We start from the raw sequence: 12515 nt of genomic DNA, 5'->3' as shown, positions 1-12515 counted from the left end.
GTTCTTCCTGTCCATGAGTCTGTAGATGTAGGATTCCACTAGGACTGAACCTCTACCTACTTTCCTGATATTTATATGGTTTGTCTTTTGTGTGAGTTTGTTGACATAAATCAAGGCTTCCACTCTGACTGAAGCTCCTTCCACAGTCCATACATTTAAACAGTTTCTGCCCTGTGTGTCTGCTGATGTGTTCTAAGATTTCCATTTTGACTGAAGTTCTTTCCACACTCCATACATTTAAATCGTTTCTTACCGATGTGAGTCTGTTGATGTACTCTAAGGTTTCCACTATAACTGAAGCTCTTTCCACACTCCATACATTTAAAAGGTTTCTCTCCTGAGTGAGTCCGTTGATGTTGTCTAAGGTGTGCACTCTGACTGAAGTTCTTTCCACACTCAATACATTTATATGGTTTCTGCCCTGTATGAGTCCGTTGATGTATTCTAAGGTGTCCAATCCGAATGAAGCTCTTTCCGCACTCCATACATTTCAATGGTTTCTCCCCTGTATGACTCCGTTGATGTATTCTAACGTTTCCAATCTGAATGAAGCTCTTTCCACACTCCATACATTTAAATGGTTTCTCCCCTGTGTGAGTTCGTTGATGTGTTCTAAGGCTTCCACTATCACTAAAACTCTTTCCACACTCCATGCATTTAAATGGTTTCTCCCCTGTGTGAGTCAGTTGATGTTGTCTAAGGTTTGAATTGAAACTGAAGCTCTTTCCACACTCCATACATTTAAATGGTTTCTCTCCTGTGTGAGTCCGTTGATGTGATCTAAGGCTTCCACCATAACTAAAGCTTGTTCCACACACTATGCATTTAAATGGTTTCTCCCCTGTGTGAGTCCGTTGATGTGATCTAAGGCCTGCATCGTGACTGAAGCTCTTTCCACACTCCATACATGTATATGGTTTTTCCCCTGTATGAGTCCGTTGATGTATTCTAAGGTTTCCAATCTGAATGAAGCTCTTTCCACACTCCAAACATCTAAATGGTTTCTCACCTGTGTGAGTTTGATTGTGTAAAGTTAGGTGCGCATTTTGACTAAAGCTCTTTCCACACTCCATGCATTTAAATGGTTTCTCCCCTGTGTGAGTCAGTTGATGCTTTCTAAGGCTTCCACTATCACTAAAGCTCTTTCCACAAGCCATGCATTTAAATGGTTTCTCCCCTGTATGCGTCCGTTGATGTATTCTAAGGGTTCCACTATCACTAAAGCTCTTTCCACACTCCATGCATTTAAACGGTTTCTCCCCTGTATGTGTACGTTGATGTATTCTAAGGTTTCCAATCCGACTGAAGGTCTTTCCACACTCCATACATTCATATGGTTTCTCCCCTGTGTGAGTCCGTTGATGTGATCTAAGGGTTGTATTGGAACTGAAGCTCTTTCCACACTCCACACATTTAAATGGTTTCTCCCCTGTGTGAGTTTGTTGATGTATTCTAAGTGTATCTCTTCGACGGAAATTCTTTCCACACTCCATACATTTAAAAGGTTTCTCCTCTTTGTGTGTCTGTGCATGTAACTTAAGGTGTGCCCTCTGACTGAAGTTCTTCCCACAGTCCATACATTCGTATGGTTTCTCCCCTGTGTGATTCTTTCGGTGTAATTTAAGGTTTCCATTCTGACTGAAGCTCTTCCCACACTCCCTGCATTTGAATCCTTTCTTACCCATGGGAGTCCGCTGATGTATTCTAGGTTTTTCACTATCAGTGAAACTCTTTCCACACTTCAAATCTTTAAAAGGTTTCGCTCCTGTGAGTTAGTTGATGTGAGCTATGTGTGCTCATTCAGTGAAGCATATTCCACAATTCGCACATTTCAATGTCTATTCCTAATGAAATGAAAGGTTCTCAGTCCCCCAGAATTCTGACGTTCTTCTGTAACACCTTCTTCAGAGTGGGCAGAGAGGAAGTCCTTTTTGGATTCCAAGGAAGAGAACAAAGGGAAAAGAACAAATCAATCAGCATTAGCCCCTTCTATTATTTCAACATCTCCTACATTCCCCCTCTTCCTACCCATGTTCTCAATTTTTATGAAATAATAATAATAATAATAATAATAATAATAATAATAATAATAACAACAACAACAACAACAACAATAATAATAATTTATTATGTATACCCTGCCCATCTGGCTGGGCTTCCCCAGCCACTCTGGGCAGCTTCCAGAAAAACATTAAAATACTGTAATACACCAAACATTAAAAGCTTCCCTAAAAAGGGCTGCCTTCAGATGTCTTCTAAATGTCTGGTAGTTGTTTATCTCTTTGACATCTGGTGGGAGGGTGTTCCACAGGGAGGGTGCCACTACCGAGAAGGCCCTCTGCCTGGTTCCCTGTAACTTGGCTTCTCGCAGTGAGGGAACCGCCAGAAGGCCCTCGGTGCTGGACCTCAGTGTCTAGGTAGAACGATGGGGGTGGAAATGCTCTTTCAGATATACTGGACAGAGGCTGTTTAGGGCATTAAAGGTCAGCACCAACACTTTGAATTGTGCTCAGAAACGTACTGGGAGCTAATGTAGGTCTTTCAAGACCGGTGTTATGTGGTCTCGGTGGCCGCTCCCAGTCCCCAGTCTAGCTGCTGCATTGTGGATTAGTTTTAGTTTCTGGGTCACCTTCAAAGGTAGCCCCACGTATAGCGCATTGAAGTCCAAGCGGGAGATAACCAGAGAATGCACCACTCTGGCAAGGCAGTTCACAGGCAGATAGGGTCTCAGCCTGCGTACCAGATAGAGCTGGTAGACAGCTGTCCTGGACACAGAATTGACCTGTGCCTCCATGGACAGCTGTGAGCCCAAAATGACTCCCAGGCTGCGCACCTGGTCCTTCAGGGGCACAGTTACCCCATTCAGGACCAGGAAATCCTCCACACCTGCCCGCCTCCTGTCCCCCAAAAGCAGTACTTCTATCTTGTCAGGATTCAACCTCAATCTGTTAGCCACCATCCATCCTCCAACCGCCTCCAGACACTCACATAGGACCTTCACTGCCTTCACTGGTTCTGATTTGAAAGAGAGGTAGAGCTGGGTATCATCCGCATATGGATGAACACCCAGCCCAAACCCCCTGCTCTCCCAGCAACTTCATGTATATGTTGAAAAGCATGGGGGAGAGTACAGAACCCTGAGGCACCCCACAAGTGAGAGCCCAGTGGTCTGAACACTCATCCCCCAACACCATTTTCTGGACAAGGCCCAGGAGAAAGGAGCGGAACCACTGTATGACAGTGCCCCCAGCTCCCAGCCCCTCAAGACGGTCCAGAAGTATGTTATGCTCAATGGTATCAAACGCCGCTGAGAGATCCAGCAGAACTAGGAAACCTTTGTCCCTAGCCCACCAGAGATCATCAACCAGTGCGACCAAGGCAGTTTCAGTCCCATGGTGAGGCCTGAATCCCAACTGGAAGGGATCCAAATGGTCCGCTTCTTCCAGGCGTGCCTGGAGTTGTTCAGCAACTACTCGCTCAATCACCTTGCCCAAGAATGGAAGATTTGAGACTCAGCGATAGTTGGGCATCGTGGCCGCATCTAAAAATGGTTTTTTAAGAAGCGGTTTAATAACTGCCTCTTTCAGCGGGTCTGGAAAGGCTCCCTCACGGAGGGAAGCATTCAGCACCCCACCAAGCCCATCGCCCAGCCCTTCCTGGCTAGCTTTTATCAGCCAGGATGGGCAAGGATCAAGGAGACAAGTGGTTGGTTTCACTCGTCCAAGCGGTCTGTCCACATCCTCGAGGGTAACAGGTTGGAATTGATCCCACACAACTTGACTAGACAGACTCTAGCACTCTCCCGCCCCAGCCCTGATGCCATGGTGGAGTCTACCTGAGCGACTTGAGTGACCTGAGTGAATCTGAGCGACTTTATCTGTAAAAAACTTTGCAAAATCATTGCAGGAGATCATGTGGGCCGCACTGAGCCCTGATGGAGCAGGTGGTTCTCCTAAATTGCGAACCACCTGAAAAAGTCTCCTGCTGCTGTTTTCTGCAGATGCAATAGAGGCGGTGAAGAAAGTAGTTTTCGCCGTCACTTGGTAGGCTCAACATTCAGCTCTAACCCGTGTCTGGTCAGCTTCAGAATGGGTCATCCACCACCGGTGCTCTAGCCGTCTCAACGATTGTTCCATTGCCCTCAGATCCGTGGAAAACCACGGGGCTGTTCGGGCTTCATGCAATCAGAGAGGGTGCTTCGGAGCCAGTCAATAGCCCTGGTTAACTCCACATTCCAGCGGGCCACCAGCGAATCAGCTGAAAGGCCATCAACATGGGATAAAGCATCCCCTACCACTCTCTGGAAACCATTTGGATCCATTATATGGTGGGAGCAGACCATCCAAATCAGTCCTACCTCCCTGCAGAGGGGAAGGGTCGCGGAGAAGTCGCGGAGAAGTCCAGTTGCACCAGGAAGTGATCTGACCATGGCACTTCTTTTGTTTTGCTTTTACTTAGTGTCAGATCATGAACATCCATAGAGGTAAACACCAGGTCCAAGGCATGTCCGCGGCTATGGGTTGGGCCAGACTTATTCAGGGACAGCCCCATGGAGGCCATGCTTTCCACGAAGTCCTGAGCGGCCCCTTGTAAGGTCATGTCGGCATGGATGTTAAAATCCCCTAGGACAACCAAACTAGGTGTCTCCAGGAGAACATCCGCCATGACCTGAAGCAGCTCGGGCAGGGAATCCTTGGTGAAGCGGGGAGGGGGGTTGGTACACCAAAAGGAATCCTGTACTGCCCCTATTGCCCAACTTCCAGAACATGCACTCAGAAAACTGGTTCTTCTCAATAGGACGCCTGGTGCAAACTAATGACTTCCTAAAAATCACTGCAACCCCCCCTCCCCGCCCACAAGGCCTGGGTTGCTGTGCGTAAGAGAAACCTGGTGGACAAGCAGCGGCAAGAACAGGCCCATCTGCTTCATCCAACCAAGTCTCTGTCACACATGCAGGTCAAGTCCTCCAACCACGATCAAGTCATGGATCACAATGGTTTTATAGATCATTGACCTGGCATTGCACAGCAGCACCTTCAGGTTGTGTGGGTATCCCTTTGCTGATTCCAGTATCCCGTCTGGTCAAGACCAGACCTGGAGGCAGGGATAGTCCTCAAACAATGACTAAGCCCGCTTCCTCGGTAATGACGTGGTCTGGTCTTAGCGTAGCTCCTCCTCCTACCCGTGATCACTGAGGTTGGTTGTCCCAGTACATCCCCCCCTGTGGAACCTGCCCCAGCCATTTTGTTTGTTGGGACCCACTCCCACGCAGCCCTGACCCCTCCCCTCAAAATCAAATTAAAACCTATACAACAAACAAACTAACAAAACAATAAAAAGGAGAATGTTACAAACACGCCATAATTAAATTAAATTAAACAAATTCCCACACCCAACTAAATACCCACCCCACCGCTCTTACGCACAGCAAATGAAAAAGCAATGTCATCAAATGAGAGTAATGCAGCAGCAACCTTTCATAATCCTCAATCATCGTTAATAGCACAGCATGATCTTGGAATACAGCCTTTTCAAATCAATTGTTTCCTCACAGGAAAGGCAGCTGCTCTCTGTCCGTGAACAGGCCCTCTCTTTCTCTGGTCCATCGTTCCTTTGGACATTCCCCATCCTCTGCATCATAAAGACACTGACGTCCAGCTCCGAGGGCCTTCTGGCGGTTCCCTCATTGCGAGAAATGAGGTTACAGGGAACCAGACAGAGGGTCTTCTCGGTAGTGGCGCCCACCCTGTGGAACACCCTCCCTTCAGATGTGAAGGAAATAAGCAGCTATCTTATCTTTAAAAGACATCTGAAGGCAGCCCTGTTCAGGAAGGTTTTTAATATTTAACGCTGTACTGTTTTAAACATTTGATTGGGAGCCGCCCAGAGTGGCTGGGGAAACTCAGCCAGATGGGCGGGGTATAAATAATAAATTATTATAATATTATTATTATAATCCTCCACCCAGCCCTGTTTCCACCTCTAGATCTTCATGAGTCACCTTCACAGTCCCAATGGCCTCAAGAGGTCCAAGTGGACCATTTTGGGAGACCCAGGTCTTCGTCTTTTCCAGGGAGTGTGGTCTGGGTCAGTCAGAGAACTAGTGACAAGGCTTGGTGCTTGGGGTCAGCTGAATGGGTGCTCAGGGAAGCTCCTGTTCTGGGAGACGGACTCCGTCTACATGCCTCACATTGCATGGAGAGAGCAGGAGAAGCAGAAGGAAAGCAGCTGGCAAATGGGAAACACCCCACCCCAATTGTTCCTTATAATAATGATGTGCTGCCTGATCTCGAGCCTCTCTTCTGACACAGGACTACCCTAATTTGGCACTGACAAAGCTATATATTCAAGGCAAAGGGATAACTGTACTTAATGAAAAGTTCAACCTCGTAACACTGTCCTAAAGGATCTTCATTCGCTCTCAGTGCATTTCCGAGCACAATTCAAACTGCTTGTGCTGATCTTTAAAGTGTCATGGTTGCATCTTTCAGGCAAGAAAAGTATTGATCTGACATACAGAGATCATTCCTAGTCTATTGGTTCAAGGAGGTCCTAGTAGTTTTGCTCTGTGTAATTCAAAGCTGGTGTTTTCTCTAGCTGGAGCATTTTAGCTGCTAAGGGAGTTTCCTTTCTGCTGAGAGCAGGTGGTGGAATAAGTTGTAATGAGGTTATGCTGAACCTTCTTGTCTTTGGGAACCAGATGAAGCTGGTTAAATTGGAGTGAGCCAGGCTTGTTATCCCGTCCCAACGTTACTCTGACACTGAATTGTTTATAAATCGCAGTATTGAAAGGTGCCTGGTCCCACTTCCTATTCTGCTATTCTCTACTCTGCTTGTGTCTTTCTTACTTGAGTGCTGTTTCGCTATGCTATGTTGGGGTTTTACTGTAAATTCAGTTTTTGGATTCTTATGCTTCTTTGCCTTCAGTACTAAATTTATCTGCTGAATGGATTTTTTGCTGCCTCTGAGTGTTTTTTTCTACTCTGCTAACTATATGTCAGTCTTGGACATCATTATGGAGGAGCAAGATCTGTGACCTAAAGCCCTAAACAGCCTTGGCGCTGTAGACCTGAAGGAGCGTCTCCACCCCCATCCTTCACTCTGAACACTGAGGTCCTCCTCTGAGGGTCTTCTGCTGGTTCCCTCCCTGCAAGAATTGAGGGTACAGGGAACCAGGCAGAGGGCCTTCTCGGTGGTGGCGCCCGCCCTGTGGAACGCCCTCCCTTCAGAGGTCAAGGAAATGAACAACTATCTGACATTTAGAAGACAGCTGAAGGCAGCCTTGTGTCAGGAGGTTTTTAATGTTTAATGTTTTCCTGTCTTTTATATGTACTGGAAGCTGCACAGAATGGCTGCGGAAACCCAACTAGATGGGCGGGGTATAAATAGTAAAATTATTATTATTATCTCGTGGGGTTTTTTGTAGTTATTTTGGAATTTGTACTGCAATATCAGCTCATGAAATGTTATGGGTGGAGAAAATCACAGGGTTGCTGTGTAAAATATAATCCCACCCACGACTTCTCATTTATATACAGTCTGTAAATTTGGGAAGGTCACACACCTCACCTGTGCTAATACTGGCAGTCTTTGGCCTCCACAGGCACACCCGGTGTGTAGAGCCTCCAGCCACAGGCACTGTCTATCAAGAAAATGGGTCCTTTGACTGGGAAGATTCATCCAGTTGCTGTCATCGGATGCTGAAGGATTGCATCTCAGCTTGTCAGTCACTCTGACACTGCCTACAAAGAATAGGCGGAACAGAAATGCTTTTGAGGTGCAGCTTCTTTCTATGTCAGCCCTGAGAGCCATTCCATGGACTCTGCACCCCTGTTTCTGATGACAGGTGTACATTATCCTCACCCTCAAGAAAGGACAATTAAAGATGGAACCTGAGAGAGAGGAAAAGGTTTCTGGCTGCTTCCTGGGTGGGATTGCGAAAACCAAGAGCCGCTTCTGAGAAGGCCTCCCCCCTCCCCTCTTCCTCTCGGGATTTTCTCTCCTCTCCAGGGGACCAATGGTTGGACTGGGCAGAAGCAGTGCGTCTGGACAGGGCAGGGGATTATGGGGTGGGAAGAGGATGGAGATTGCAGGAAAGAAGGGTGGGAGGACTAGACCCCACTTTCCAGGGATCCCTCTCTGCTCGCCTTGAAGAAGAGTGGATTCCTGGGCGGGAGAGAGAAGCCAAGGCGGCCCCTCCGGAGATTCATCGTGGGCCTCAGGATGGAGATGTCTCCCCAAAGACTGGTCTTCCTCCCCCCCCCCCATTGCTGCGCTTCCCTGACCCGGGGATGCCCCCTCCCTTCTCCCCCCACTTCCATGACCCCCTCGCTTTCTCCCGGAGTCTCCCCTGCATCCAGACGCCCCCTTGGCTCACCCTTCGGCATGCGCGACCCATCTCTCCATCCGGAGGGGCCCCCCAAGACGAGTCGGGGAGGGACAGGGGGTCTCTATCCAGGCGCCTCCCGCACCCCTTAACCCTTTCCTGACCCGCTTCTCTCCGCCCCCCAGGGATGCCTGCGCGGGGGAAACGGGGCCAGGGAGTCCTCGTGGGTGGGCGCCCCATGTCCGCCCCTTCGCAGCACGGGATCCAGGCCCCACGGAAGGCGCTTGGGGGAGCTGGCGGAGTCTCTGAGTCCTTTTCTCCAGCCTCCCCCCCCCGTGACCCCTTTACCTCTTTGTCCTCGCTCCCGATTTACCTGCCGCCCCTCCTCCCTTTCCGAAATCGCGCGGCCCTAGAGCTACGGGGTAGAGCAGGAATCCGGAGTGGAAGCTCCACTTCCGAGAGAAGCAGGCGGTTTGGGGGGGGCTCACACTCCCCATTCCTGGAACAGAAGCAGGATTGGAGGAGGAGGAACAATGTATTGGGGGAGGGATTTGGGATGGTGGGGGCGGGGTGAGAGGAGGATGTGCCGGGAGGGGAGGGAAAGGATTGAGGGGGGGGGAGAGGTTTTCCCCCTCCCCTCTTCCTTCTGGATCAGGAGAGCGGGGGAGGGGCTGATCCCGGAGATCCAGCTACAAAGAGGGGTCCCCCCCCACAAGTGCAAGATCCTCCCCTCCCCCACTCCACGAGCTTAGATCCCTCCGTGTTTTAGGTATTGGTGCTGTTCAAACCAGGAATGGAGGGGGGCAGCTAAACGACTCCCCCAAATCCCAGCTCTGACTTAGGCCAGGACAAGGACCGTGGACACAGGCACCGTCCATGCACAACAGCCAAGCGGATTCCAAAATCTCAGGGCTCCCTTGGACAAAAAACAAGGAGACCAGCCAGGAAGAGCAGAGCAAAAGAGCAGCCAGTCGGCTTGGTCTTGATTGAACACTGTCTCCACAGGACTCTCACCTGCTACCAGGTGGAACAATATGGAAGCCCCCAACAAAAGAAGACCCCAACTTTTATTAGCTGCTAATCCCCCATGCTACACTCCCAAGACTACATCATTGACACATCACATAGAGGAGGGGTTCGGGGAGAAGGAGAAGAGTTTGGATTTGATATCCCACTTTATCACTACCCGAAGGAGTCTCAAAGCAGCTAACATTCTCCTTTCCCTTCCTCCCCCCCCCCCCCAAACACTCTGTGAGGTGAGTGGGGCCGAGAGACCTCAGAGAAGTGTGACTTCTCTGAAGGAGGAGGAGGAGTTGTGGTGGTAACCTGAGGGTCTTGTCACCTGTCCGGTTCCTTCTTTCCCCTCCCCGTGATTACATTCCTGAGGACAAAGGGGAGTTCACTGTTTCCTGTCCCAGAGGGAAGGGCTGGTCGCTGTCCTGTGTTTCAGTCCCTACTGAATCCACTTCCATATGCAGGTCCTTTGTGAGTGGAATGATCTTCTGTCCAGGACCATCAAAGTTGGAATGCCAACTGGGTAGGGCTCGCTGGGACGTGTTGGCTGCCTTGTGTCAAGCCTCCCCTCTTTGATAGTCCTTCCCTCATGGTGTAAAATAAAAGTTGAACGGTGCAGATCCAATGTACGGCTGATTTTGTATGAATTTATAACAGAAGTGTCATGTATGTCCTGTGTGAGTGTCATGTTTGTACAAACTGAATGATTGAGGGGAGGGTTTCCTGCCACACATGAATCCCAATCCCAAAGAAGGGCAGTGCCAAAGAATGCGCCAATTACCGCACAATTGCGCTCATTTCACAGGCTAGCAAGGTTATGCTTAAGATGCTACAAGGCAGGCTTAAGCAGTATGTGGACCGAGAACACCCAGAAGTGCAAGCTGGATTTCGAAGGGACAGAGGTACCAGAGACCAAATTGCAAACATGCGCTGGATTATGGAGACTACAGAACATCCTTTGACTGTGTTGACCACAGCAAACTATGGCGAGTTCTTAAAGAAATGGGAGTGCCTGATCACCTCATCTGTCTCCTGAGAAATCTCTATGTGGAACAAGAAGGAGGACGGTATACAGTGGTGCCCCGCAAGACGAATGCCTCGCAAGACGGAAAACCCGCTAGACGAAAGGGTTTTCCGTTTTGGAGGTGCTTCGCAAAATGAATTTCCTATGGGCTTGCTTCACAAGACGAAAATGTCTTGCGAGTTCCTGCAGGGTTTCCCCCCCTTTTCCCCAAGCCTCTAAGCCGCTTATCAGCTGATCCGCTAAGCCGCTAAACAGCTGATCGCTAAGCCACTTATCAGCTGATCCGCTAAGCCGCTTAACAGCTGATCCGCTAAGCCGCTAATCAGCTGATCCACTAAGCCGCTAATGGGCTTGCTTCGCAAGACGAAAAAACCACAAGACGAAGAGACTCGCGGAACGGATTCTTTTCGTTCCGCCACTGTATTGTCTCCCTGCTTATTTAACATAAATGCAGAATTCATCATGTGAAAGGCTGGGCTGGATGAATCCTGTAATAAAAAATTTAAGGTCTTTTATCCAAACCAATCCTGCCTCCGCATGATAGAATTGCAAATCTGGCAATGCAAAAATCCTCTCTCCTTTTTATCTGTTAATAACGGGTGTTTAATTATCGCTTGCTTTCCACTCCATATCAATCTAGATATTTCCCTTTTCCACTCCTGAAAACAATTCATTCCTCCTAAAATGGGCATTGTTTGGAATAAGAAAATCATTCTGGGGAGGATTCATTACATGAATCCATGTGCTGGTCGCAGCAGGAGGGGGAGTCTCCCTGGATGCTTCAGCATCCGGCCTCCTCTGGGTCTCCTGGCCCCCTCCTCTCCTCCCTCTGAGCCTGAACTGCTCTCTGCCCCAGCATCTTCCCACTCATCAAACCCTGTTTCCTCCTCAGCTTGCAACATCTCCCCTACCATTCTGTTCCCCTTTCTCCCTCTTTCTGCTCATCCCACAACCAGTCCCCAGGATCTGAGCCTTCTTCCCTTGTGGGTCCCCCAGACTGGTGCCTCCCCTCCCCCACCAGCAAGTCCATGACAACAACAGCAGCCACAGCACTGTAGTCCTCTGGTAGGAAAACTCCTGAGAAGCATGATTGAAGCAAAACCATCTTCCTCCAACCCCAGAATGAGCAGGAGCTCTGGGGTTGCCCCATGGGGTTCATGAGTGAAGATGCCCCCCAGGAGATTTCCCTGGTACCTGCAGCCCCTCCTTCCCCCTCTTGAAATTAGGCTTGGGGGGGGAATCTCCCATTCAATTTCAGTATTTCAAGTTTTCTTCAGAACACGCAGGGCAGGAGGCAGTGATGAAGTTCTGGTGAAGAAGCCATGCTGGGAGATCATGTGGTGGGGGGGTGACAAAGTTTGGTGCAAAAATCAAAGGTACTTTCATCTAAAATTATACTCACTATTCTGAGATGTTGCCTTCCAGAGCTTCACATCTACCTCATGCTTGTAGGAATGATTTCCTGCTGAGTTCATTGCTCAGAGTGGACTCTGAGAGGAAGATGTCCCACACTCCATACATCTAAATGGGTTCTCCCATGTGAGAGTCCCTAGATGTTCCTTAAATACTCCATTATAAATAAAGCACATTTTGCAATCTTTTTAATTAAACTGCTTCTCCTCTTTGAGTTTGTGATGGTTTGAAGGGTTTCAACTCTGACAAGTTCTTCCTGTCTGTGAGTCTGTTGATTTTGAACTTCCACTAAGAGTGAACCTCTATCTACTTTCCTGATATTTATATGGATTATATTTTATGTGAGTTTGTTGACATAAATCAAGGGTTCCACTCTGACTGAAGCTCCTTCTACACTCCATACCTTTAAATGGTTTATCCCGTGTGAGTCTGTTGATGTTGTCTAAGGTGTCCATTAACCCTAAAGCTCTTTCCACACTCCATACATTTATATGGTTTCTCCCCTGTGATGATTTCTAAGGTCTCCACTCTGACTGAAGCTCTTTCCACACTCCATGCATTTAAATGGTTTCATCCCTGTGTGAGACCGTTGATGTTTTTTAAGGTTTCCATTATCACTAAATCTCTTTCCACAATCGATACATTTATATGGTTTCTCCCCTGTGTGAATCCGTTCATGATTTCTAAGGTTTCCATTATCACTAAAGCTTTTTCCACACTCCATGAATTTAAATGGTT

General features: G+C 48.4%; 1 protein-coding gene across 7 annotated transcripts in view; it reads right to left on the bottom strand.

Moving 5' to 3' along the window:
• Window positions 1-12515, bottom strand: part of LOC308595651 (uncharacterized protein) — a 223249-nt gene that overhangs the window by 139331 nt on the left and 71403 nt on the right. Inside the window, exon 1 of one of the 7 annotated variants that reach the window (XM_081210197.1) lies at window positions 8675-8794. The exons of the other annotated variants lie outside the window; for them this stretch is intronic. The gene's annotated coding sequence lies outside the window, so the exon portion shown is untranslated. Of the gene's footprint in view, window positions 1-8674; window positions 8795-12515 lie in introns of those variants that run through there. 7 annotated transcript variants of the gene reach the window in all.

Source organism: Podarcis bocagei, assembly GCF_964188305.1.
Source record: "Podarcis bocagei genome assembly, chromosome: 10".
NCBI classification, from domain to species: Eukaryota; Metazoa; Chordata; class Lepidosauria; order Squamata; family Lacertidae; genus Podarcis; species Podarcis bocagei.
The sequence above is the reverse complement of the archived record's forward strand: the minus strand, read 5'-3'. Positions and strand labels throughout refer to the sequence as shown.